We start from the raw sequence: 27,823 nt of genomic DNA on the forward strand, positions 1-27,823 counted from the left end.
TTTTATAATACACGTTAAGAATACTGGTCAAAAATGCACAATCTTGTAACTTTTGCGTGCTCTAATATATGCATGTTCTTCGTTAGCAGGTTGACAAGAGACGTGTAGGAGCAGCGACATATTGTAGAAGAAAATATCTAGTGCTGTGCACATAGCATTCTTGACACCTAATGTATCTATGTACAGTGGACGACTGAGTGGATATTTCGTATTTTTGTACGTTGCAGCTACATCTATAAATACTTTTATATAACACATTAAGAACACTGTTGAAAATTACACAATCTTATGACTTTGGAGTGCTGCTATGTATGCATTTTCTTCGTTAGCAGGTTGACAAGAGACGTGTGGGATCGGAGTCATATTCTAGAAGAAAAGCGCTAGTGCTGTGCACATAGCATTCTTCACATCGAATCTATCTACGTACACTGGACTACTGAGTGAATATTTCGTATTTTTGTAAGTTGCAGCTACATCTATAAATACTTTTATATTACACATTAAGAACACTGTTGAAAATTACACAATCTTATGACTTTGGAGTGCTCTTATGTATGCATTTTCTTCGTTAGCAGGTTGACAAGGGACGTGTGGGAGCGGCGACATATTCTAGAAGAAAAGCGCTAGTGCTGTGCACATAGCATTCTTGACACCGAATGTATCTACGTACAGTGGAAGACTGAATTGATATTTCGATTTTTTGTAAGTTACAGCTCCGTGTTTAAATACTTTTATAATACACGTTAAGAATACTGGTCAAAAATGCACAATCTTGTAACTTTTGCGTGCTCTAATATATGCATGTTCTTCGTTAGCAGGTTGACAAGAGACGTGTAGGAGCAGCGACATATTGTAGAAGAAAATATCTAGTGCTGTGCACATAGCATTCTTGACACCTAATGTATCTATGTTCAGTGGACGACTGAGTGGATATTTCGTATTTTTGTACGTTGCAGCTACATCTATAAATACTTTTATATAACACATTAAGAACACTGTTGAAAATTACACAATCTTATGACTTTGGAGCGCTGCTATGTATGCATTTTCTTCGTTAGCAGGTTGACAAGAGACGTGTGGGAGCGGCGACATATTCTAGAAGAAAAGCGCTAGTGCTGTGCACATAGCATTCTTTACACCGAATGTATCTACGTACAGTGGACGACTGAGTGGATATTTCGTATTTTTGTAAGTTGCAGCTACATCTTTAAATACTTTTATATTACACATTAAGAACACTGTTGAAAATTACACAATCTTATGACTTTGGAGTGCTCTTATGTATGCATTTTCTTCGTTAGCAGGTTGACAAGGGACGTGTGGGAGCGGCGACATATTCTAGAAGAAAAGCGCTAGTGCTGTGCACATAGCATTCTTGACACCGAATGTATCTACGTACAGTGGAAGACTGAATTGATATTTCGATTTTTTGTAAGTTACAGCTCCGTGTTTAAATACTTTTATAATACACGTTAAGAATACTGGTGAAAAATGCACAATCTTGTAACTTTTGCGTGCTCTAATATATGCATGTTCTTCGTTAGCAGGTTGACAAGAGACGTGTAGGAGCAGCGACATATTGTAAAAGAAATTATCTAGTGCTGTGCACATAGCATTCTTGACACCTAATGTATCTATGTACAGTGGACGACTGAGTGGATATTTCGTATTTTTGTAAGTTGCAGCTACATCTTTAAATACTTTTATATTACACATTAAGAATACTAATGAAAATTACACAATCTTATGACTTTGGAGTGCTCTTATGTATGCATTTTCTTCGTTAGCAGGTTGACAAGAGACGTGTAGGAGCGGCGACATATTCTAGATGAAAAGCGCTAGTGCTCTGCACATAGCATTCTTCACACCGACTGTATCTACATACAGTGGACGACTGAGTGTATATTTCGTATTTTTCTAAGTTGCAGCTACATCTTTAAATACTTTTATATTACACATTAAGTACACTGTTGAAAATTACAGAATCTTATGACTTTGGAGTGCTCTTATGTATGCATTTTCTTCGTTAGCAGGTTGACAAGAGACGTGTGGTAGCGGCGACATATTCTAGAAGAAAAGCGCTAGTGCTGTGCACATAGCATTCTTCACACTGAATGTATCTACGTACAGTGGACGACTGAGTGGATATTTCGTATTTTTGTAAGTTGCAGCTACATCTTTAAATACTTTTATATTACACATTAAGAACACAGTTGAAAATTTCACAATCTTATGACTTTGGAGTGCTCTTATGTATGCATTTTCTTCGTTAGCAGGTTGACAAGAGACGTGTGGGATCGGAGTCATATTCTAGAAGAAAAGCGCTAGTGCTGCGCACATAGCATTCTTCACATCGAATCTATCTACGTACACTGGACTACTGAGTGAATATTTCGTATTTTTGTAAGTTGCAGCTACATCTATAAATACTTTTATATTACACATTAAGAACACTGTTGAAAATTACACAATCTTATGAGTTTGGAGTGCTCTTATGTATGCATTTTCTTCGTTAGCAGGTTGACAAGAGACGTGTGGGAGCGGCGACATATTCTAGAAGAAAAGCGCTAGTGCTGTGCACATAGCATTCTTCACACCGAATGTATCTACGTACAGTGGACGACTGAGTGGATATTTCGTATTTTTGTAAGTTGCAGCTACATCTTTAAATACTTTTATATTACACATTAAGAACACTGTTGAAAATTACACAATCTTGTGACTTTGGAGTGCTGTTATGTATGCATTCTCTTCGTTAGCAGGTTGACAAGAGACGTGTGGGAGCGGCGACATATTCTAGAAGAAAAGCGCTAGTGCTGTGCACATAGCATTCTTCACACCGAATGTATCTACGTACAGTGGACGACTGAGTGGATATTTCGCATTTTATGTAAGTTGCAGTTACATCTTTAAATACTTTTACATTACACATTAAGAACACTGTTGAAAATTACACAATCTTATGACTTTGGAGTGCTCTTATGTATGCATTTTCTTCGTTAGCAGGTTGACAAGAGACGTGTGGGATCGGAGTCATATTATAGAAGAAAAGCGCTGGTGCTGCGCACATAGCATTCTTCACACTGAATGTATCTACGTACAGTTTACGACTGAGTGGATCTTTCGTATTTTTGTAAGTTGCAGCTACATCTATAAATACTTTTACATTACACATTAAGAACACTGTTGAAAATTACACAATCTTATGACTTTGGAGTGCTGTTATGTATGCATTTTCTTCGTTAGCAGGTTGACAAGAGACATGTGGGATCAGAGTCATATTCTAGAAGAAAAGCGCTAGTGCTGTGCACATAGCATTCTTCACACCTAATGTATCTACGTACAGTGGACTACTGAGTGAACATTTCGTATTTTTGTAAGTTGCAGCTACATCTTCAAATACTTTTATACTACAAATTAAGAACACTGTTGAAAATTACACAATCTTATGACTTTGGAGTGCTCTTATGTATGCATTTTCTTCGTTAGCAGGTTGACAAGAGACGTGTTGGATCGGAGTCATATTCTAGAAGAATAGCGCTAGTGCTGTGCACATAGCATTCTTCACACCGAATGTATCTACGTACAGTGGACGACGGAGTGGATATTTCGTATTTTTGTAAGTTGCAGCTACATCTTTAAATACTTTTATATTACACATTAAGAACACTGTTGAAAATTACACAATCTTATGACTTTGGAGTGCTCTTATGTATGCATTTTCTTCGTTAGCAGGTTGACAAGGGACGTGTGGGATCGGAGTCATATTATAGAAGAAAATCGCTGGTGCTGCGCACATAACATTCTTCACACTGAATGTATCTACGTACAGTGGACGACTGAGTGGATATTTCGTATTTTTGTAAGTTGCAGCTACATCTATAAATACTTTTATATTACACATTAAGAACACTATTGAAAATTACACAATCATATGACTTTGGAGTGCTCTTATGTATGCATTTTCTTCGTTAGCAGGTTGACAAGAGACGTGTGGGAGCGGCGACATATTCTAGAAGAAATGCGCTAGTGCTGTGCACATAGCATTCTTCACACCGAATGTATCTACGTACAGTGGACGACTGAGTGGATACTTCGTATTTTTGTAAGTTGCAGCTACATCTTTAAATACTTTTATATTACACATTAAGAACACTGTTGAAAATTACACAATCTTATGACTTTGGAGTGCTCTGATGTATGCATTTTCTTCAGTAGCAGGTTGACAAGAGACGTGTGGGAGCGGCGACATATTCTAGAAGAAAAGCGCTAGTGCTGTGCACATAGCATTCTTCACACCGAATGTATCTACGTACAGTTGACGACTGAGTGGATATTTCGTATTTTTGTAAGTTGCAGCTACATCTTTAAATATTTTATATTACACATTAAGAGCACTGTTGAAAATTACACAATCTTATGACTTTGTAGTGCCCTTATGTATGCATTTTCTCCGTTAGCAGGTTGACAAGAGACGTGTAGGAGCAGCGACATATTATAGAAGAAAAGCGCTGTTGCTGCGCACATAACATTCTTCACACTGAATGTATCTACGTACAGTGGACGACTGAGTGGATATTTCGTATTTTTGTAAGTTGCAGCTACATCTATAAATACTTTTATATTACACATTAAGAACACTATTGAAAGTTACACAATCATATGACTTTGGAGTGCTCTTATGTATGCATTATCTTCGTTAGCAGGTTGACAAGAGACGTGTGGGAGCGGCGACATATTCTAGAAGAAAAGCGCTAGTGCTGTGCACATAGCATTCTTCACACCGAATGTATCTACGTACAGTGGACGACTGAGTGGATACTTCGTATTTTTGTAAGTTGCAGCTACATCTTTAAATACTTTTATATTACACATTAAGAACACTGTTGAAAATTACACAATCTTATGACTTTGGAGTGCTCTGATGTATGCATTTTCTTCAGTAGCAGGTTGACAAGAGACGTGTGGGAGCGGCGACATATTCTAGAAGAAAAGCGCTAGTGCTGTGCACATAGCATTCTTGACACCGAATGTATCTACGTACAGTTGACGACTGAGTGGATATTTCGTATTTTTCTAAGTTGCAGCTACATCTTTAAATACTTTTATATTACACATTAAGAACACAGTTGAAAATTACACAATCTTATGACTTCGGAGTGCTCTTATGTATGCATTTTCTTCGTTAGCAGGTTGACAAGGGACGTGTGGGAGGGGCGACATATTCTAGAAGAAAAGCGCTAGTGCTGTGCACATAGCATTCTTGACACCGAATGTATCTACGTACAGTGGAAGACTGAATTGATATTTCGATTTTTTGTAAGTTACAGCTCCGTGTTTAAATACTTTTATAATACACATTAAGAATACTGGTCAAAAATGCACAATCTTGTAACTTTTGCGTGCTCTAATATATGCATGTTCTTCGTTAGCAGGTTGACAAGAGACGTGTAGGAGCAGCGACATATTGTAGAAGAAAATATCTAGTGCTGTGCACATAGCATTCTTGACACCTAATGTATCTATGTACAGTGGACGACTGAGTGGATATTTCGTAATTTTTGTACGTTGCAGCTACATCTATAAATACTTTTATATGACACATTAAGAACACTGTTGAAAATTACACAATCTTATGACTTTGGAGTGCTGCTATGTATGCATTTTCTTCGTTAGCAGGTTGACAAGAGACGTGTGGGAGCGGCGACATATTCTAGAAGAAAAGCGCTAGTGCTGTGCGCATAGCATTCTTCACACCGAATGTATCTACGTACAGTGGACGACTGAGTGGATATTTCGTATTTTTGTAAGTTGCAGCTACATCTTTAAATACTTTTATATTACACATTAAGAACACAGTTTAAAATTACACAATCTTATGACTTTGGAGTGCTCTTATGTATGCATTTTCTTCGTTAGCAGGTTGACAAGAGACGTGTGGTAGCGGCGACATATTCTAGAAGAAAAGCGCTAGTGCTGTGCACATAGCATTCTTCACACTGAATGTATCTACGTACAGTGGACGACTGAGTGGATATTTCGTATTTTTGTAAGTTGCAGCTACATCTTTAAATACTTTTATATTACACATTAAGAACACAGTTGAAAATTACACAATCTTATGTCTTTGGAGTGCTCTTATGTATGCATTTTCTTCGTTAGCAGGTTGACAAGAGACGTGTGGGATCGGAGTCATATTCTAGAAGAAAAGCGCTAGTGCTGCGCACATAGCATTCTTCACATCGAATCTATCTACGTACACTGGACTACTGAGTGAATATTTCGTATTTTTGTAAGTTGCAGCTACATCTATAAATACTTTTATATTACACATTAAGAACACTGTTGAAAATTACACAATCTTATGAGTTTGGAGTGCTCTTATGTATGCATTTTCTTCGTTAGCAGGTTGACAAGAGACTTGTGGGAGCGGCGACATATTCTAGAAGAAAAGCGCTAGTGCTCTGCACATAGCATTCTTCACACCGACTGTATCTACGTACAGTGGACGACTGAGTGGATATTTCGTATTCTTGTAAGTTGCAGCTACATCTTTAAATACTTTTATATTACACATTAAGAACACTGTTGAAAATTACAGAATCTTATGACTTTGGAGTGCTCTTATGTATGCATTTTCTTCGTTAGCAGGTTGACAAGAGACGTGTGGTAGCGGCGACATATTCTAGAAGAAAAGCGCTAGGGCTGTGCTCATAGCATTCTTCACACTGAATGTATCTACGTACAGTGGACGGCTGAGTGGATATTTCGTATTTTTGTAAGTTGCAGCTACATCTTTAAATACTTTTATATTACACATTAAGAACACAGTTGAAAATTACACAATCTTATGACTTTGGAGTGCTCTTATGTATGCATTTTCTTCGTTAGCAGGTTGACAAGAGACGTGTGGGATCGGAGTCATATTCTAGAAGAAAAGCGCTAGTGCTGCGCACATAGCATTCTTCACATCGAATCTATCTACGTACACTGGACTACTGAGTGAATATTTCGTATTTTTGTAAGTTGCAGCTACATCTATAAATACTTTTATATTACACATTAAGAACACTGTTGAAAATTACACAATTTATGAGTTTGGCGTGCTCTTATGTATGCATTTTCTTCGTTAGCAGGTTGACAAGAGACGTGTGGGAGCGGCGACATATTCTAGAAGAAAAGCGCTAGTGCTGTGCACATAGCATTCTTGACACCGAATGTATCTACGTACAGTGGAAGACTGAATTGATATTTCGATTTTTTGTAAGTTACAGCTCCGTGTTTAAATACTTTTATAATACACGTTAAGAATACTGGTGAAAAATGCACAATCTTGTAAGTTTTGCGTGCTCTAATATATGCATTTTCTTCGTTAGCAGGTTGACAAGAGACGTGTGGGAGCGGCGACATATTATAGAAGAAAAGCACTAGTGCTGTGCACATAGCATTCTTCACACCGAATGTATCTACGTACAGTTGACGACTGAGTGGATATTTCGTATTTGTGTAAGTTGCAGCTACATCTTTAAATACTTTTATATTACACATTAAGAGCACTGTTGAAAATTACACAATCTTATGACTTTGTAGTGCCCTTATGTATGCATTTTCTCCGTTAGCAGGTTGACAAGAGGCGTGCGGCGACATATTATAGAAGAAAAGCGCTAGTGCTGTGCACATAGCATTCTTCACACCGAATGTATCTACGCACAGTGGACGACTGAGTGGATATTTCGTATTTTTGGAAGTTGCAGCTACATCTTTAAATTCTTTTATATTACACATTAAGAACACTGTTGAAAATTACACAATCTTATGACTTTGGAGTGCTCTTATGTATGCATTTTCTTCGTTAGCAGGTTGACAAGAGACGTGTGGGAGCGGCGACATATTATAGAAGAAAAGCGCTGTTGCTGCGCACATAACATTCTTCACACTGAATGTATCTACGTACAGTGGACGACTGAGTGGATATTTCGTATTTTTGTAAGTTGCAGCTACATCTATAAATACTTTTATATTACACATTAAGAATACTATTGAAAATTACACAATCATATGACATTGGAGTGCTCTTATGTATGCATTATCTTCGTTAGCAAGTTGACAAGAGACGTGTGGGAGCGGCGACATATTCTAGAAGAAAAGCGCTAGTGCTGTGCACATAGCATTCTTCACACCGAATGTATCTACGTACAGTGGACGACTGAGTGGATACTTCGTATTTTTGTAAGTTGCAGCTACATCTTTAAATACTTTTATATTACACATTAAGAACACTGTTGAAAATTACACAATCTTATGACTTTGGAGTGCTCTGATGTATGCATTTTCTTCAGTAGCAGGTTGACAAGAGACGTGTGGGAGCGGCGACATATTCTAGAAGAAAAGCGCTAGTGCTGTGCACATAGCATTCTTCACACCGAATGTATCTACGTACAGTTGACGACTGAGTGGATATTTCGTATTTTTCTAAGTTGCAGCTACATCTTTAAATACTATTATATTACACATTAAGAACACAGTTGAAAATTACACAATCTTATGACTTCGGAGTGCTCTTATGTATGCAATTTCTTCGTTAGCAGGTTGACAAGGGACGTGTGGGAGCGGCGACATATTCTAGAAGAAAAGCGCTAGTGCTGTGCACATAGCATTCTTGACACCGAATGTATCTACGTACAGTGGAAGACTGAATTGATATTTCGATTTTTTGTAAGTTACAGCTCCGTGTTTAAATACTTTTATAATACACGTTAAGAATACTGGTCAAAAATGCACAATCTTGTAACTTTTGCGTGCTCTAATATATGCATGTTCTTCGTTAGCAGGTTGACAAGAGACGTGTAGGAGCAGCGACATATTGTAGAAGAAAATATCTAGTGCTGTGCACATAGCATTCTTGACACCTAATGTATCTATGTACAGTGGACGACTGAGTGGATATTTCGTATTTTTGTACGTTGCAGCTACATCTATAAATACTTTTATATAACACATTAAGAACACTGTTGAAAATTACACAATCTTATGACTTTGGAGTGCTGCTATGTATGCATTTTCTTCGTTAGCAGGTTGACAAGAGACGTGTGGGATCGGAGTCATATTCTAGAAGAAAAGCGCTAGTGCTGTGCACATAGCATTCTTCACATCGAATCTATCTACGTACACTGGACTACTGAGTGAATATTTCGTATTTTTGTAAGTTGCAGCTACATCTATAAATACTTTTATATTACACATTAAGAACACTGTTGAAAATTACACAATCTTATGAGTTTGGAGTGCTCTTATGTATGCATTTTCTTCGTTAGCAGGTTGACAAGAGACTTGTGGGAGCGGCGACATATTCTAGAAGAAAAGCGCTAGTGCTCTGCACATAGCATTCTTCACACCGACTGTATCTACGTACAGTGGACGACTGAGTGGATATTTCGTATTTTTGTAAGTTGCAGCTACATCTTTAAATACTTTTATATTACACATTAAGAACACTGTTGAAAATTACAGAATCTTATGACTTTGGAGTGCTCTTATGTATGCATTTTCTTCCTTAGCAGGTTGACAAGAGACGTGTGGTAGCGGCGACATATTCTAGAAGAATAGCGCTAGTGCTGTGCTCATAGCATTCTTCACACTGAATGTATCTACGTACAGTGGACGACTGAGTGGATATTTCGTATTTTTGTAAGTTGCAGCTACATCTTTAAATACTTTTATATTACACATTAAGAACACAGTTGAAAATTACATAATCTTATGACTTTGGAGTGCTCTTATGTATGCATTTTCTTCGTTAGCAGGTTGACAAGAGACGTGTGGGATCGGAGTCATATTCTAGAAGAAAAGCGCTAGTGCTGCGCACATAGCATTCTTCACATCGAATCTATCTACGTACACTGGACTACTGAGTGAATATTTCGTATTTTTGTAAGTTGCAGCTACATCTATAAATACTTTTATATTACACATTAAGAACACTGTTGAAAATTACACAACCTTATGAGTTTGGAGAGCTCTTATGTATGCATTTTCTTCGTTAGCAGGTTGACAAGAGACTTGTGGGAGCGGCGACATATTCTAGAAGAAAAGCGCTAGTGCTCTGCACATAGCATTCTTCACACCGACTGTATCTACGTACAGTGGACGACTGAGTGGATATTTCGTATTTTTGTAAGTTGCAGCTACATCTTTAAATACTTTTATATTACACATTAAGAACACTGTTGAAAATTACAGAATCTTATGACTTTGGAGTGCTCTTATGTATGCATTTTCTTCGTTAGCAGGTTGACAAGAGACGTGTGGTAGCGGCGACATATTCTAGAAGAAAAGCGCTAGTGCTGTGCTCATAGCATTCTTCACACTGAATGTATCTACGTACAGTGGACGACTGAGTGGATATTTCGTATTTTTGTAAGTTGCAGCTACATCTTTAAATATTTTTATATTACACATTAAGAACACAGTTGAAAATTACACAATCTTATGACTTTGGAGTGCTCTTATGTATGCATTTTCTTCGTTAGCAGGTTGACAAGAGACGTGTGGGATCGGAGTCATATTCTAGAAGAAAAGCGCTAGTGCTGCGCTCATAGCATTCTTCACATCGAATCTATCTACGTACACTGGACTACTGAGTGAATATTTCGTATTTTTGTAAGTTGCAGCTACATCTATAAATACTTTTATATTACACATTAAGAACACTGTTGAAAATTACACAATCTTATGAGTTTGGCGTGCTCTTATGTATGCATTTTCTTCGTTAGCAGGTTGACAAGAGACGTGTGGGAGCGGCGACATATTCTAGAAGAAAAGCGCTAGTGCTGTGCACATAGCATTCTTCACACCGAATGTATCTACGTACAGTGGACGACTGAGTGGATATTTCGTATTTTTGTAAGTTGCAGCTACATCTTTAAATACTTTTATATTACACATTAAGAACACTGTTGAAAATTACACAATCTTATGACTTTGGAGTGCTGTTATGTATGCATTCTCTTCGTTAGCAGGTTGACAAGAGACGTGTGGGAGCGGCGACATATTCTAGAAGAAAAGCGCTAGTGCTGTGCACATAGCATTCTTCACACCGAATGTATCTACGTACAGTGGACGACTGAGTGGATATTTCGTATTTTTGTAAGTTGCAGCTACTTCTTTAAATGTTTTTATATTACACATGAAGAACACAGTTGAAAATTACACAATCTTATGACTGTGGAGTGCTCTTATGTATGCATTTTCTTCGTTAGCAGGTTGACAAGAGACATGTGGGATCAGAGTCATATTCTAGAAGAAAAGCGCTAGTGCTGTGCACATAGCATTCTTCACACCTAATTTATCTACGTACAGTGGACTACTGAGTGAACATTTCGTATTTTTGTAAAATGCAGCTACATCTTTAAATACTTTTATATTACTCATTAAGTACACTGTTGAAAATTACAAAATCTTATGACTTTGGAGTGCTCTTATGTATGCATTTTCTTCGTTAGCAGGTTGACAAGAGACGTGTGGGAGCGGCGACATATTCTAGAAGAAAAGCGCTAGTGCTGTGCACATAGCATTCTTCACACCGAATGTATCTACGTACAGTGGACGACTGAGTGGATATTTCGTATTTTTGTAAGTTGCAGCTACATCTTTAAATACTTTTATATTACACATTAAGAACACTGTTGAAAATTACACAATCTTATGACTTTGGAGTGCTCTTATGTATGCATTTTCTTCGTTAGCAGGTTGACAAGGGATGTGTGGGTTCGGAGTCATATTATAGAAGAAAAGCGCTGGTGCTGCGCACATAGCATTCTTAACACTGAATGTATCTACGTACAGTTTACGACTGAGTGGATATTTCGTATTTTTTTAAGTTGCAGCTACATCTATAAATACTTTTACATTACACATTAAGAACACTGTTGACAATTACACAATCTTATGACTTTGGAGTGCTCTTATGTATGCATTTTCTTCGTTAGCAGCTTGACAAGAGACATGTGGGATCGGAGTCATATTCTAGAAGAAAAGCGCTAGTGCTGTGCACATAGCATTCTTCACACCTAATGTATCTACGTACAGTGGATTACTGAGTGAACATTTCGTATTTTTGTAAGTTGCAGCTACATCTTCAAAAACTTTTATTTTACATATTAAGAACACTGTTGAAAATTACACAATCTTATGACTTTGGAGTGCTCTTATGTATGCATTTTCTTCGTTAGCAGGTTGACAAGAGACGTGTGGGATCGGAGTCATATTCTAGAAGAAAAGCGCTAGTGCTGTGCACATAGCATTCTTCACACCGAATGTATCTACGTACAGTGGACGACTGAGTGGATATTTCGTATTTTTCTAAGTTGCAGCTACATCTTTAAATACTTTTATTTTACACATTAAGTACACTGTTGAAAATTACAATATCTTATGACTTTGGAGTGCTCTTATGTACGAATTTTCTTCGTTAGCAGGTTGACAAGAGACGTGTGGGAGCGGCGACATATTCTAGAAGAAAAGCGCTAGTGCTGTGCGACATATATCTACATGTGCGACATATATCTACGTACAGTGGACGACTGAGTGGATATTTCGTATTTTTGTAAGTTGCAGCTACATCTTTAAATACTTTTATATTACACATTAAGAACACTGTTGAAAATTACACAATCTTATGATTTTGGAGTGCTGTTATGTATGCATTCTCTTCGTTAGCAGGTTGACAAGATACATGTGGGAGCGGCGACATATTCTAGAAGAAAAGCGCTAGTGCTGTGCACATAGCATTCTTCACACCGAATGTATCTACGTACAGTGGACGACTGAGTGGATATTTCATATTTTTGTAAGTTGCAGCTACATCTTTAAATATTTTTATATTACACTTTAAGAACACTGTTGAAAATTACACAATCTTATGACTTTGGAGTGCTCTTATGTATGCATTCTCTTCGTTAGCAGGTTGACAAGAGACGTGTGGGGGCGGCGACATATTCTAGAAGAAACGCGCTAGTGCTGTGCACATAGCATTCTTCACACCGAATGTATCTACGTACAGTGGACGACTGAGTGGATATTTCGTATTTTTATAAGTTGCAGCTACATCTTTAAATACTTTTATATTACACATTAAGAACACTGTTGAAAATTACACAATCTTATGACTTTGGAGTGCTCTTATGTATGCATTTTCTTCGTTAGCAGGTTGACAAGAGACGTGTGGGAGCGGCGACATATTCTGGAAGAAAAGCGCTAGTACTGTGCACATAGCATTCTTCACACCGAATGTATCTACGTACAGTGGACGACTGAGTGGATATTTCGCATTTTTGTAAGTTGCAGCAACATCTATAAATACTTTTATATTACACATTATAACACTGTTGAAAATTACACAATCTTATGACTTTGGAGTGCTGTTATGTATGCATTCTCTTCGTTAGCAGGTTGACAAGAGACGTGTGGGAGCGGCGACATATTCTAGAAGAAAAGCGCTAGTGCTGTGCACATAGCATTCTTCACACCGAATGTATCTACGTACAGTGAACGACTGAGTGGATATTTCGCATTTTATGTAAGTTGCAGTTACATCTTTAAATACTTTTATATTACACATTAATAACTCTGTTGATAATTACACAATCTTATGACTTTGGAGTGCTCTTATGTATGCATTTTCTTCGTTAGCAGGTTGACAAGAGACGTGTGGGATCGGAGTCATATTCTAGAAGAAAAGCGCTGGTGCTGTGCACATAGCATTTTTCACACCAAATGTATCTACGTACAGTAGACTACTGAGTGAACATTTCGTATTTTTGTAGGTTGCAGCTACATCTTCAAATACTTTTATGCTACATATTAAGAACACTGTTGAAAATTACACAATCTTATGACTTTGGAGTGCTCTTATGTATGCATTTTCTTCGTTAGCAGGTTGACAAGAGACGTGTGGGATCGGAGTCATATTCTAGAAGAATAGCGCTAGTGCTGTGCACATAGCATTCGTCACACCGAATGTATCTACGTACAGTGGACGACTGAGTGGATATTTCGTATTTTTGTAAGTTGCAGCAACATCTATAAATACTTTTATATTACACATTATAACACTGTTGAAAATTACACAATCTTATGACTTTGGAGTGCTGTTATGTATGCATTCTCTTCGTTAGCAAGTTGACAAGAGACGTGTGGGAGCGGCGACATATTCTAGAAGAAAAGCGCTAGTGCTGTGCACATAGCATTCTTCACACCGAATGTATCTACGTACAGTGGACGACTGAGTGGATATTTCGCATTTTATGTAAGTTGCAGTTACATCTTTAAATACTTTTATATTACACATTAAGAACTCTGTTGATAATTACACAATCTTAAGACTTTGGAGTGCTCTTATATATGCATTTTCTTCGTTAGCAGGTTGACAAGAGACGTGTGGGAGCGGCGACATATTATAGAAGAAAAGCGCTGGTGCTGCGCACATAGCATTCTTCACACTGAATGTATCTACGTACAGTGGACGACTGAGTGGATATTTCGTATTTTTCTAAGTTGCAGCTACATCTTTAAATACTTTTAGATTACACATCAAGTACACTGTTGAAAATTACAAAATCTTATGACTTTGGAGTGCTCTTATGTATGCATTTTCTTCGTTAGCAGGTTGACAAGAGACGTGTGGGAGCGGCGACATATTCTAGAAGAAAAGCGCTAGTGCTGTGCACATAGCATTCTTCACACCGAATGTATCTACGTACAGTGGACGATTGAGTGGATATTTCGTATTTTTGTAAGTTGCAGCTACATCTTTAAATACTTTTATATTACACATTAAGAACACGGTTGAAAATTACACAATCTTATGACTTTGGAGTGCTGTTATGTATGCTTTCTCTTCGTTAGCAGGTTGACAAGAGACGTGTGGGAGCGGCGACATATTCTAGAAGAAAAGCGCTAGTGCTGTGCACATAGCATTCTTCACACCGAATGTATCTACGTACAGTGGACGACTGAGTGGATATTTCGCATTTTATGTAAGTTGCAGTTACATCTTTAAATACTTTTATATTACACATTAAGAACTCTGTTGATAATTACACAATCTTATGACTTTGGAGTGCTCTTATGTATGCATTTTCTTCGTTAGCAGGTTGACAAGAGACGTGTGGGAGCGGCGACATATTATAGAAGAAATGCGCTGGTGCTGCGCACATAGCATTCTTCACACTGAATGTATCTACGTACAGTGGACGACTGAGTGGATATTTCGTATTTTTGTCAGTTGCAGCTACATCTATAAATACTTTTATATTACACATTAAGAACACTGTTGAAAAAACACAATCTTATGACTTTGGAGTGCTCTGATGTATGCATTCTCTTCGTTAGCAGGTTGACAAGAGACGTGTGGGAGCGGCGACATATTCTAGAAGAAAAGCGCTAGTGCTGTGCACATAGCATTCTTCACACCGAATGTATCTACGTACAGTGGACGACTGAGTGGATATTTCGTATTTTTGTAAGTTGCAGCTACATCTTTAAATATTTTTATATTACACATTAAGAACACTGTTGAAAATTACACAATCTTATGACTTTGGAGTGCTCTTATGTATGCATTTTCTTCGTTAGCAGGTTGACAAGAGACGTGTGGGATCGGAGTCGTATTCTAGAAGAAAAGCGCTAGTGCTGTGCACATAGCATTCTTCACACCGAATGTATCTACGTACAGTGGACTACTGAGTGAACATTTCGTATTTTTGTAAGATGCAGCTACATCTTCAAATACTTTTATACTACATATTAAAAACTCTGTTGAAAATTACACAATCTTATGAGTTTGGAGTGCTCTTATGTATGCATTTTCTTCGTTAGCAGGTTGACAAGAGACGTGTGGGATCGGAGTCATATTCTAGAAGAAAAGCCCAAGTGCTGTGCACATACCATTCTTCACACCGAATGTATCTACGTACAGTGGACGACTGAGTGGATATTTCGTATTTTTCTAAGTTGCAGCTACATTTTTAAATACTTTTACATTACACATTAAGTACACTGTTGAAAATTACAAAATCTTATGACTTTGGAGTGCTCTTATGTATGCATTTTCTTCGTTAGCAGGTTGACAAGAGACGTGTGGGAGCGGCGACATATTCTAGAAGAAAAGCGCTAGTGCTGTGCACATAGCATTCTTCACACCGAATGTATCTACGTACAGTGGACGACTGAGTGGATATTTCGTATTTTTGTAAGTTGCAGCTACATCTTTAAATACTTTTATATTACACATTAAGAACACTGTTGAAAATTACACAATCTTATGACTTTGGAGTGCTGTTATGTATGCATTCTCTTCGTTAGCAGGTTGACAAGAGACGTGTGGGAGCGGCGACATATTCTAGAAGAAAAGCGCTAGTGCTGTGCACATAGCATTCTTCACACCGAATGTATCTACGTACAGTGGACGACTGAGTGGATATTTCGTATTTTTGTAAGTTGCAGCTACATCTTTAAATATTTTTATATTCCACATTAAAAACACTGTTGAAAATTACACAATCTTATGACTTTGGAGTGCTCTGATGTATGCATTCTCTTCGTTAGCAGGTTGACAAGAGACGTGTGGGAGCGGTGACATATTCTAGAAGAAAAGCGCTAGTGCTGTTTACATAGCGTTCTTGACACCGAATGTATCTACGTACAGTGGACGACTGAGTGGATATTTCGTTTTTTTATAAGTTGCAGCTACATCTTTAAATACTTTTATATTACACATTAAGAACACTGTTGAAAATTACACAATCTTATGACTTTGGAGTGCTCTTATGTATGCATTTTCTTCGTTAGCAGGTTGACAAAAGACGTGTGGGAGCGGCGACATATTCTAGAAGAAAAGCGCTAGTGCTGTGCACATAGCATTCTTCACACCGAATGAATCAACGTACAGTGGACGACTGAGTGGATATTTCGCATTTTATGTAAGTTTCAGTTACATCTTTAATTACTTTTATATTACACATTAAGAACTCTGTTGATAATTACACAATCTTATGACTTTGGAGTGCTCTTATGTATGCATTTTCTTCGTTAGCAGGTTGACAAGAGACGTGTGGGATCGGAGTCATATTCCAGAAAAAAAGCGCTAGTGCTGTGCACATAGCATTCTTCACACCGAATGTATCTACGTACAGTGGACGACTGAGTGGATATTTCGTATTTTTGTAAGTTGCAGCTACATCTTTAAATACTTTTATATTACACATTAAGAACACTGTTGAAAATTACACAATCTTATGACTTTGGAGTGCTGTTATGTATGCATTCTCTTCGTTAGCAGGTTGACAAGAGACGTGTGGGAGCGGCGACATATTCTAGAAGAAAAGCGCTAGTGCTGTGCACATAGCATTCTTCACACCGAATGTATCTACGTACAGTGGACGACTGAGTGGATATTTCGCATTTTATTTAAGTTGCAGTTACATCTTTAAATACTTTTATATTACACATTAGAACTCTGTTGATAATTACAAAATCTTATGACTTTGGAGTGCTCTTATGTATGCCATTTCTTCGTTAGCAGGTTGACAAGAGACGTGTGGGAGCGGCGACATATTCTAGAAGAAAAGCGCTAGTTCTGTGCACATAGCATTCTTCACACCGAATGTATCTACGTACAGTGGACGACTGGTGGATATTTCGTATTTTTGTAAGTTGCAGCTACATCTTTAAATACTTTTATATTACACATTAAGAACACAGTTGAAAATTACACAATCTTATGACTGGAGTGCTCTTATGTATGCATTTTCTTCGTTAGCAGGTTGACAAGAGACGTGTGGGAGCGGCGACTTATTCTAGAAGAAAAGCGCTAGTGCTGTGCACATAGCATTCTTCACCCGAATGTATCTACGTACAGTGGACGACTGAGTGGATATTTCGTATTTTTATAAGTTGCAGCTACATCTTTAAATACTTTTATATTACACATTAAGAACACTGTTGAAAATTACACAATCTTATGACTTTGGAGTGCTCTTATGTATGCATTTTCTTCGTTAGCAGGTTGACAAGAGACGTGTGGGAGCGGCGACATATTCTAGAAGAAAAGCGCTAGTGCTGTGCACTTAGCATTCTTCACACCGAATGTATCTACGTACAGTGGACGACTGAGTGGATATTTCGTATTTTTGTAAGTTGCAGCTACATCTTTAAATACTTTTATATTACTCATTAAGAACACTGTTGAAAATTACACAATCTTATGACTTTGGAGTTCTTTTATGTATACATTTTCTTCGTTAGCAGGTTGACAAGTGACGTGTGGGAGGGGCGACATATTCTAGAAGAAAAGCGCTAGTGCTGTGCACATAGCATTCTTCACGCCGAATGTATCTACGTACAGTGGACGACTGAGTGGATATTTCGCATTTTTGTAAGTTGCAGCTACATCTTTAAAAACTTTTATATTACACATTAAGAACACTGTTGAAAATTACACAATCTTATGACTTTGGAGTGCTCTTATGTATGCATTTTCCTCGTTAGCAGGTTGACAAGAGACGTGTTTGAGCGGCGACATATTCTAGAAGAAAAGCGCTAGTGCTGTGCACATAGCATTCTTCACACCGAATGTATCTACGTACAGTGGACGACTGAGTGGATATTTCGTATTTTTGTAAGTTCCAGCTACATCTTTAAATACTTTAATATTACACATTAAGATCACTGTTGAAAATTACACAATCTTATGGCTTTGGAGTGCTCTTATGTATGCATTTTCTTCGTTAGCAGGTTGACAAGAGACGTGTGGGAGCGGCGACATATTCTAGAAGAATAGCGCTAGTGCTGTGCACATAGCATTCTTCACACCGGATGTATCTACGTACAGTGGACGACTGAGTGGATATTTCGAATTGTTGTAAGTTGCAGCTACATCTTTAAATACTTTTATATTACACATTAAGGACACTGTTGAAAATTACACAATCTTATGACTTTGGAGTGATCTTATGTATGCATTTTCTTCGGTAGCAGGTTGACAAGAGACGTGTGGGAGCGGCGACATATTCTAGAAGATAAGCGCTAGTGCTGTGCACATAGCATTCTTCACACCGAATATATCTACGTACAGTGGACGACTGAGTGGATATTTCGTATTTTTGTAAGTAGCAGCTTCATTTTTAAAATCTTTTATATTACACATTAAGAACACTGTTGAAAATTACACAATCTTATGACTTTGGAGTGCTCTTATGTATGCATTTTCTTCGTTAGCAGGTTGACAAGAGACGTTTTTGAACGGCGACATATTCTAGAAGAAAAGCGCTAGTGCTGTGCACATAGCATTCTTCACACCGAATGTATCTACGTACAGTGGACGACTGAGTGGATATTTCGTATTTTTGTAAGTTGTAGCTACATCTTTAAATACTTTAATATTACACATTAAGATCACTGTTGAAAATTACACAATCTTATGGCTTTGGAGTGCTCTTATGTATGCATTTTCTTCGTTAGCAGGTTGACAAGAGACGTGTGGGATCGGAGTCATATTCTAGAAGAAAAGCGCTGGTGCTGTGCACATAGCATTTTTCACACCGAATGTATCTACGTACAGTAGACTACTGAGTGAACATTTCGTATTTTTGTAGGTTGCAGCTACATCTTCAAATACTTTTATGCTACATATTAAGAACACTGTTGAAAATTACACAATCTTATGACTTTGGAGTGCTCTTATGTATGCATTTTCTTCGTTAGCAGGTTGACAAGAGACGTGTGGGATCGGAGTCATATTCTAGAAGAATAGCGCTAGTGCTGTGCACATAGCATTCGTCACACCGAATGTATCTACGTACAGTGGACGACTGAGTGGATATTTCGTATTTTTGTAAGTTGCAGCAACATCTATAAATACTTTTATATTACACATTATAACACTGTTGAAAATTACACAATCTTATGACTTTGGAGTGCTGTTATGTATGCATTCTCTTCGTTAGCAAGTTGACAAGAGACGTGTGGGAGCGGCGACATATTCTAGAAGAAAAGCGCTAGTGCTGTGCACATAGCATTCTTCACACCGAATGTATCTACGTACAGTGGACGACTGAGTGGATATTTCGCATTTTATGTAAGTTGCAGTTACATCTTTAAATACTTTTATATTACACATTAAGAACTCTGTTGATAATTACACAATCTTAAGACTTTGGAGTGCTCTTATGTATGCATTTTCTTCGTTAGCAGGTTGACAAGAGACGTGTGGGAGCGGCGACATATTATAGAAGAAAAGCGCTGGTGCTGCGCACATAGCATTCTTCACACTGAATGTATCTACGTACAGTGGACGACTGAGTGGATATTTCGTATTTTTCTAAGTTGCAGCTACATCTTTAAATACTTTTAGATTACACATCAAGTACACTGTTGAAAATTACAAAATCTTATGACTTTGGAGTGCTCTTATGTATGCATTTTCTTCGTTAGCAGGTTGACAAGAGACGTGTGGGAGCGGCGACATATTCTAGAAGAAAAGCGCTAGTGCTGTGCACATAGCATTCTTCACACCGAATGTATCTACGTACAGTGGACGATTGAGTGGATATTTCGTATTTTTGTAAGTTGCAGCTACATCTTTAAATACTTTTATATTACACATTAAGAACACGGTTGAAAATTACACAATCTTATGACTTTGGAGTGCTGTTATGTATGCTTTCTCTTCGTTAGCAGGTTGACAAGAGACGTGTGGGAGCGGCGACATATTCTAGAAGAAAAGCGCTAGTGCTGTGCACATAGCATTCTTCACACCGAATGTATCTACGTACAGTGGACGACTGAGTGGATATTTCGCATTTTATGTAAGTTGCAGTTACATCTTTAAATACTTTTATATTACACATTAAGAACTCTGTTGATAATTACACAATCTTTTGACTTTGGAGTGCTCTTATGTATGCATTTTCTTCGTTAGCAGGTTGACAAGAGACGTGTGGGAGCGGCGACATATTATAGAAGAAATGCGCTGGTGCTGCGCACATAGCATTCTTCACACTGAATGTATCTACGTACAGTGGACGACTGAGTGGATATTTCGTATTTTTGTCAGTTGCAGCTACATCTATAAATACTTTTATATTACACATTAAGAACACTGTTGAAAAAACACAATCTTATGACTTTGGAGTGCTGTTATGTATGCATTCTCTTCGTTAGCAGGTTGACAAGAGACGTGTGGGAGCGGCGACATATTCTAGAAGAAAAGCGCTAGTGCTGTGCACATAGCATTCTTCACACCGAATGTATCTACGTACAGTGGACGACTGAGGGGATATTTCGTATTTTTGTAAGTTGCAGCTACATCTTTAAATATTTTTATATTACACATTAAGAACACTGTTGAAAATTACACAATCTTATGACTTTGGAGTGCTCTTATGTATGCATTTTCTTCGTTAGCAGGTTGACAAGAGACGTGTGGGAGCGGCGACATATTCTAGAAGAAAAGCGCTAGTGCTGCGCACATAGCATTCTTGACACCGAATGTATCTACGTACAGTGGACGACTGAGTGGATATTTCGTATTTTTATAAGTTGCAGCTACATCTTTAAATACTTTTATATTACACATTAAGAACACTGCTGAAAATTACACAACCTTATGACTTTGGAGTGCTCTTATGTATGCATTTTCTTCGTTAGCAGGTTGACAAGAGACGTGTGGGAGCGGCGACATATTCTAGAAGAAAAGCGCTAGTGCTGTGCACATAGCATTCTTCACACCGAATGTATCTACGTACAGTGGACGAGTGAGTGGATATTTCGCATTTTATGTAAGTTGCAGTTACATCTTTAAATACTTTTATATTACACATTAAGAACTCTGTTGATAATTACACAATCTTATGACTTTGGAGTGCTTTTATGTATGCATTTTCTTCGTTAGCAGGTTGACAAGAGACGTGTGGGAGCGGAGTCGTGTTCTAGAAGAAAAGCGCTAGTGCTGTGCACATAGCATTCTTCACACCGAATGTATCTACGTACAGTGGACTACTGAGTGAACATTTCGTATTTTTGTAAGATGCAGCTACATCTTCAAATACTTTTATACTACATATTAAAAACTCTGTTGAAAATTACACAATCTTATGAGTTTGAGGTGCTCTTATGTATGCATTTTCTTCGTTAGAAGGTTGACAAGAGACGTGTGGGATCGGAGTCATATTCTAGAAGAAAAGCGCAAGTGCTGTGCACATAGCATTCTTCACACCGAATGTATCTACGTACAGTGGACGACTGAGTGGATATTTCGTATTTTTGTAAGTTGCAGCTACATCTTTAAATACTTTTATATTACACATTAAGAACACTGTTGAAAATTACACAATCTTATGACTTTGGAGTGCTGTTATGTATGCATTCTCTTCGTTAGCAGGTTGACAAGAGACGTGTGGGAGCGGCGACATATTCTAGAAGAAAAGCGCTAGTGCTGTGCACATAGCATTCTTCACACCGAATGTATCTACGTACAGTGGACGACTGAGTGGATATTTCGTATTTTTGTAAGTTGCAGCTACATCTTTAAATATTTTTATATTCCACATTAAAAACACTGTTGAAAATTACACAATCTTATGACTTTGGAGTGCTCTGATGTATGCATTCTCTTCGTTAGCAGGTTGACAAGAGACGTGTGGGAGCGGTGACATATTCTAGAAGAAAAGCGCTAGTGCTGTTTACATAGCGTTCTTGACACCGAATGTATCTACGTACAGTGGACGACTGAGTGGATATTTCGTTTTTTTATAAGTTGCAGCTACATCTTTAAATACTTTTATATTACACATTAAGAACACTGTTGAAAATTACACAATCTTATGACTTTGGAGTGCTCTTATGTATGCATTTTCTTCGTTAGCAGGTTGACAAAAGACGTGTGGGAGCGGCGACATATTCTAGAAGAAAAGCGCTAGTGCTGTGCACATAGCATTCTTCACACCGAATGAATCTACGTACAGTGGACGACTGAGTGGATATTTCGCATTTTATGTAAGTTTCAGTTACATCTTTAATTACTTTTATATTACACATTAAGAACTCTGTTGATAATTACACAATCTTATGACTTTGGAGTGCTCTTATGTATGCATTTTCTTCGTTAGCAGGTTGACAAGAGACGTGTGGGTTCGGAGTCATATTCTAGAAGAAAAGCGTTAGTGCTGTGCACATAGCATTCTTCACACCTAATGTATCTACGTACAGTGGACTACTGAGTGAATATTTCGTATTTTTGTAAGTTGCAGCTACATCTTCAAATACTTTTATACTACATATTAAGAACACTGTTGAAAATTACACAATCTTATGACTTTGGAGTGCTCTTATGTATGCATTTTCTTCGTTAGCAGGTTGACAAGAGACGTGTGGGATCGGAGTCATATTCCAGAAAAAAAGCGCTAGTGCTGTGCACATAGCATTCTTCACACCGAATGTATCTACGTACAGTGGACGACTGAGTGGATATTTCGTATTTTTGTAAGTTGCAGCTACATCTTTAAATACTTTTATATTACACATTAAGAACACTGTTGAAAATTACACAATCTTATGACTTTGGAGTGCTGTTATGTATGCATTCTCTTCGTTAGCAGGTTGACAAGAGACGTGTGGGAGCGGCGACATATTCTAGAAGAAAAGCGCTAGTGCTGTGCACATAGCATTCTTCACACCGAATGTATCTACGTACAGTGGACGACTGAGTGGATATTTCGCATTTTATTTAAGTTGCAGTTACATCTTTAAATACTTTTATATTACACATTAGAACTCTGTTGATAATTACAAAATCTTATGACTTTGGAGTGCTCTTATGTATGCCTTTTCTTCGTTAGCAGGTTGACAAGAGACGTGTGGGAGCGGCGACATATTCTAGAAGAAAAGCGATAGTTCTGTGCACATAGCATTCTTCACACCGAATGTATCTACGTACAGTGGACGACTGGTGGATATTTCGTATTTTTGTAAGTTGCAGCTACATCTTTAAATACTTTTATATTACACATTAAGAACACAGTTGAAAATTACACAATCTTATGACTGGAGTGCTCTTATGTATGCATTTTCTTCGTTAGCAGGTTGACAAGAGACGTGTGGGAGCGGCGACTTATTCTAGAAGAAAAGCGCTAGTGCTGTGCACATAGCATTCTTCACACCGAATGTATCTACGTACAGTGGACGACTGAGTGGATATTTCGTATTTTTATAAGTTGCAGCTACATCTTTAAATACTTTTATATTACACATTAAGAACACTGTTGAAAATTACACAATCTTATGACTTTGGAGTGCTCTTATGTATGCATTTTCTTCGTTAGCAGGTTGACAAGAGACGTGTGGGAGCGGCGACATATTCTAGAAGAAAAGCGCTAGTGCTGTGCACTTAGCATTCTTCACACCGAATGTATCTACGTACAGTGGACGACTGAGTGGATATTTCGTATTTTTGTAAGTTGCAGCTACATCTTTAAATACTTTTATATTACTCATTAAGAACACTGTTGAAAATTACACAATCTTATGACTTTGGAGTTCTTTTATGTATACATTTTCTTCGTTAGCAGGTTGACAAGTGACGTGTGGGAGGGGCGACATATTCTAGAAGAAAAGCGCTAGTGCTGTGCACATAGCATTCTTCACGCCGAATGTATCTACGTACAGTGGACGACTGAGTGGATATTTCGCATTTTTGTAAGTTGCAGCTACATCTTTAAAAACTTTTATATTACACATTAAGAACACTGTTGAAAATTACACAATCTTATGACTTTGGAGTGCTCTTATGTATGCATTTTCCTCGTTAGCAGGTTGACAAGAGACGTGTTTGAGCGGCGACATATTCTAGAAGAAAAGCGCTAGTGCTGTGCACATAGCATTCTTCACACCGAATGTATCTACGTACAGTGGACGACTGAGTGGATATTTCGTATTTTTGTAAGTTCCAGCTACATCTTTAAATACTTTAATATTACACATTAAGATCACTGTTGAAAATTACACAATCTTATGGCTTTGGAGTGCTCTTATGTATGCATTTTCTTCGTTAGCAGGTTGACAAGAGACGTGTGGGAGCGGCGACATATTCTAGAAGAATAGCGCTAGTGCTGTGCACATAGCATTCTTCACACCGGATGTATCTACGTACAGTGGACGACTGAGTGGATATTTCGAATTGTTGTAAGTTGCAGCTACATCTTTAAATACTTTTATATTACACATTAAGGACACTGTTGAAAATTACACAATCTTATGACTTTGGAGTGATCTTATGTATGCATTTTCTTCTGTAGCAGGTTGACAAGAGACGTGTGGGAGCGGCGACATATTCTAGAAGAAAAGCGCTAGTGCTGTGCACATAGCATTCTTCACACCGAATGTATCTACGTACAGTGGACGACTGAGTGGACATTTCGTATTTTTGTAAGTTGCAGCTACATCTTTAAATACTTTTATATTACACATTAAGAACACTGTTGAAAATTACACAATCTTATGACTTTGGAGTGCTTTTATGTATGCATTTTCTTCGTTAGCAGGTTGACAAGAGACGTGTGGGAGCGGCAACATATACTAGAAGAAATGAACAAGTGCTGTGCACATAGCATTCTTCACACCGAATGTATCTACGTACAGTGGACGACTGAGTGGACATTTCGTATTTTTGTAAGTTGCAGCTACATCTTTAAATACTTTTATATTACACATTAAGAACACTGTAGAAAATTACACAATCTTAAGACTTTGGAGTGCTCTTATGTATGCATTTTCTTCGTTAGCAGGTTGACAAGAGACGTATGGGAGCGGCGACATATTCTAGAAGATAAGCGCTAGTGCTGTGCACATAGCATTCTTCACGCCGAATGTATCTACGTACAGTGGACGACTGAGTGGATATTTCGTATTTTTGTAAGTTGCAGCTACATCTTCAAAATATTTATATTACACATTAAGAACACTGTTGAAAATTACACAATCTTATGACTTTGGAGTGCTTTTATGTATGCATTTTCTTCGTTAGCAGGTTGACAAGAGACGTGTGGGAGCGGCGACTTATTCTAGAAGAAAAGCTCTAGCGCTGTGCACATAGCATTCTTCACACCGAATGTATCTACATACAGTGGACGACTGAGTGTATATTTCGTATTTTTGTAAGTTGCAGCTACATCTTTAAATACTTTTATATTACACATTAAGATCACTGTTGAAAATTACACAATCTTATGGCTTTGGAGTGCTCTTATGTATGCATTTTCTTCGTTAGCAGGTTGACTAGAGACGTGTGGGAGCGGAGTCATATTCTAGAAGAAAAGCGCTAGTGCTGTGCACATAGCATTCTTCACACCGAATGTATCTACGTACAGTGGACGACTGGGTGGATATTTCGTATTTTTGTAAGTTGCAGCTACATCTTTAAATACTTTTATATTACACATTAAGAACACTGTTGAAAATTACACAATCTTATGACTTTGGAGTGGTCTTATGTATGCATTTTCTTCGTTAGCAGGTTGACAAGGGACGTGTGGGAGCGGCGACATATTCTAGAAGAAAAGCGCTAGTGCTGTGCACATAGCATTTTTCACACCGAATGTAACTACGTACAGTGGACGACTGAGTGGATACTTCGTATTTTTGTAAGTTGCAGCTACATCTTTAAATACTTTTATATTACACATTAAGAACACTGTTGAAAATTACACAATCTTATGACTTTGGAGTGCTCTGATGTATGCATTTTCTTCGTTAGCAGGTTAACAAGAGACGTGTTTGAGCGGCGACATATTCTAGAAGAAAAGCGCTAGTGCTGTGCATATAGCATTCTTCACACCGAATGTATCTACGTGCAGTTGACGACTGAGTGGATATTTCGTATTTTTGTAAGTTGCAGCTACATCTTTAAATATTTTTATATTGCAAATTAAGAACACTGTTGAAAATTACACAATCTTATGACTTTGGAGTGCTCTTATGTATGCATTTTCTTCGTTAGCAGGTTGACAAGAGACGTGTGGGAGCGGCGACATATTCTAGAAGAAAAACGCTAGTGCTGTGCACATAGCACTCTTGACACCGAATGTATCTACGTACAGTGGACTACTGAGTGGATATTTCGTATTTTTATAAGTTGCAGCTACATCTTTAAATACTTTTATATTACACATTAAGAACACTGTTGAAAATTACACAATCTTATGACTTTGGAGTGCTTTTATGTATGCATTTTCTTCGTTAGCAGGCTGACAAGAGACGTGTGGGAGGGGCGACATATTCTAGAAGAAAAGCGCTAGTGCTGTGCACATATCATTCTTCACACCGAATGTATCTACGTACAGTGGACGACTGAGTGGATATTTCGTATTTTTGTAAGTTGCAGCTACATCTTTAAATACTTTTATATTACACATTAAGGACACTGTTGAAAATTACACAATCTTATGACTTTGGAGTGCCCTTATGTATGCATTTTCTTCGTTAGCAGGTTGACAAGAGACGTGTGGGAGCGGCGACTTATTCTAGAAGAAAAGCTCTAGCGCTGTGCACATAGCATTCTTCACACCGAATGTATCTACGTACAGTGGACGACTGAGTGGACATTTCGTATTTTTGTAAGTTGCAGCTACATCTTTAAATACTTTTATATTACACATTAAGTACACTGTTGAAAATTACAAAATCTTATGACTTTGGAGTGCTCTTATGTATGCATTTTCTTCGTTAGCAGGTTGACAAGAGACGTGTGGGAGCGGCGACATATTCTAGAAGA

The sequence above is a fragment of the Schistocerca gregaria genome, unplaced genomic scaffold, assembly GCF_023897955.1.
Source record: "Schistocerca gregaria isolate iqSchGreg1 unplaced genomic scaffold, iqSchGreg1.2 ptg000248l, whole genome shotgun sequence".
Lineage (NCBI taxonomy): Eukaryota > Metazoa > Arthropoda > Insecta > Orthoptera > Acrididae > Schistocerca > Schistocerca gregaria.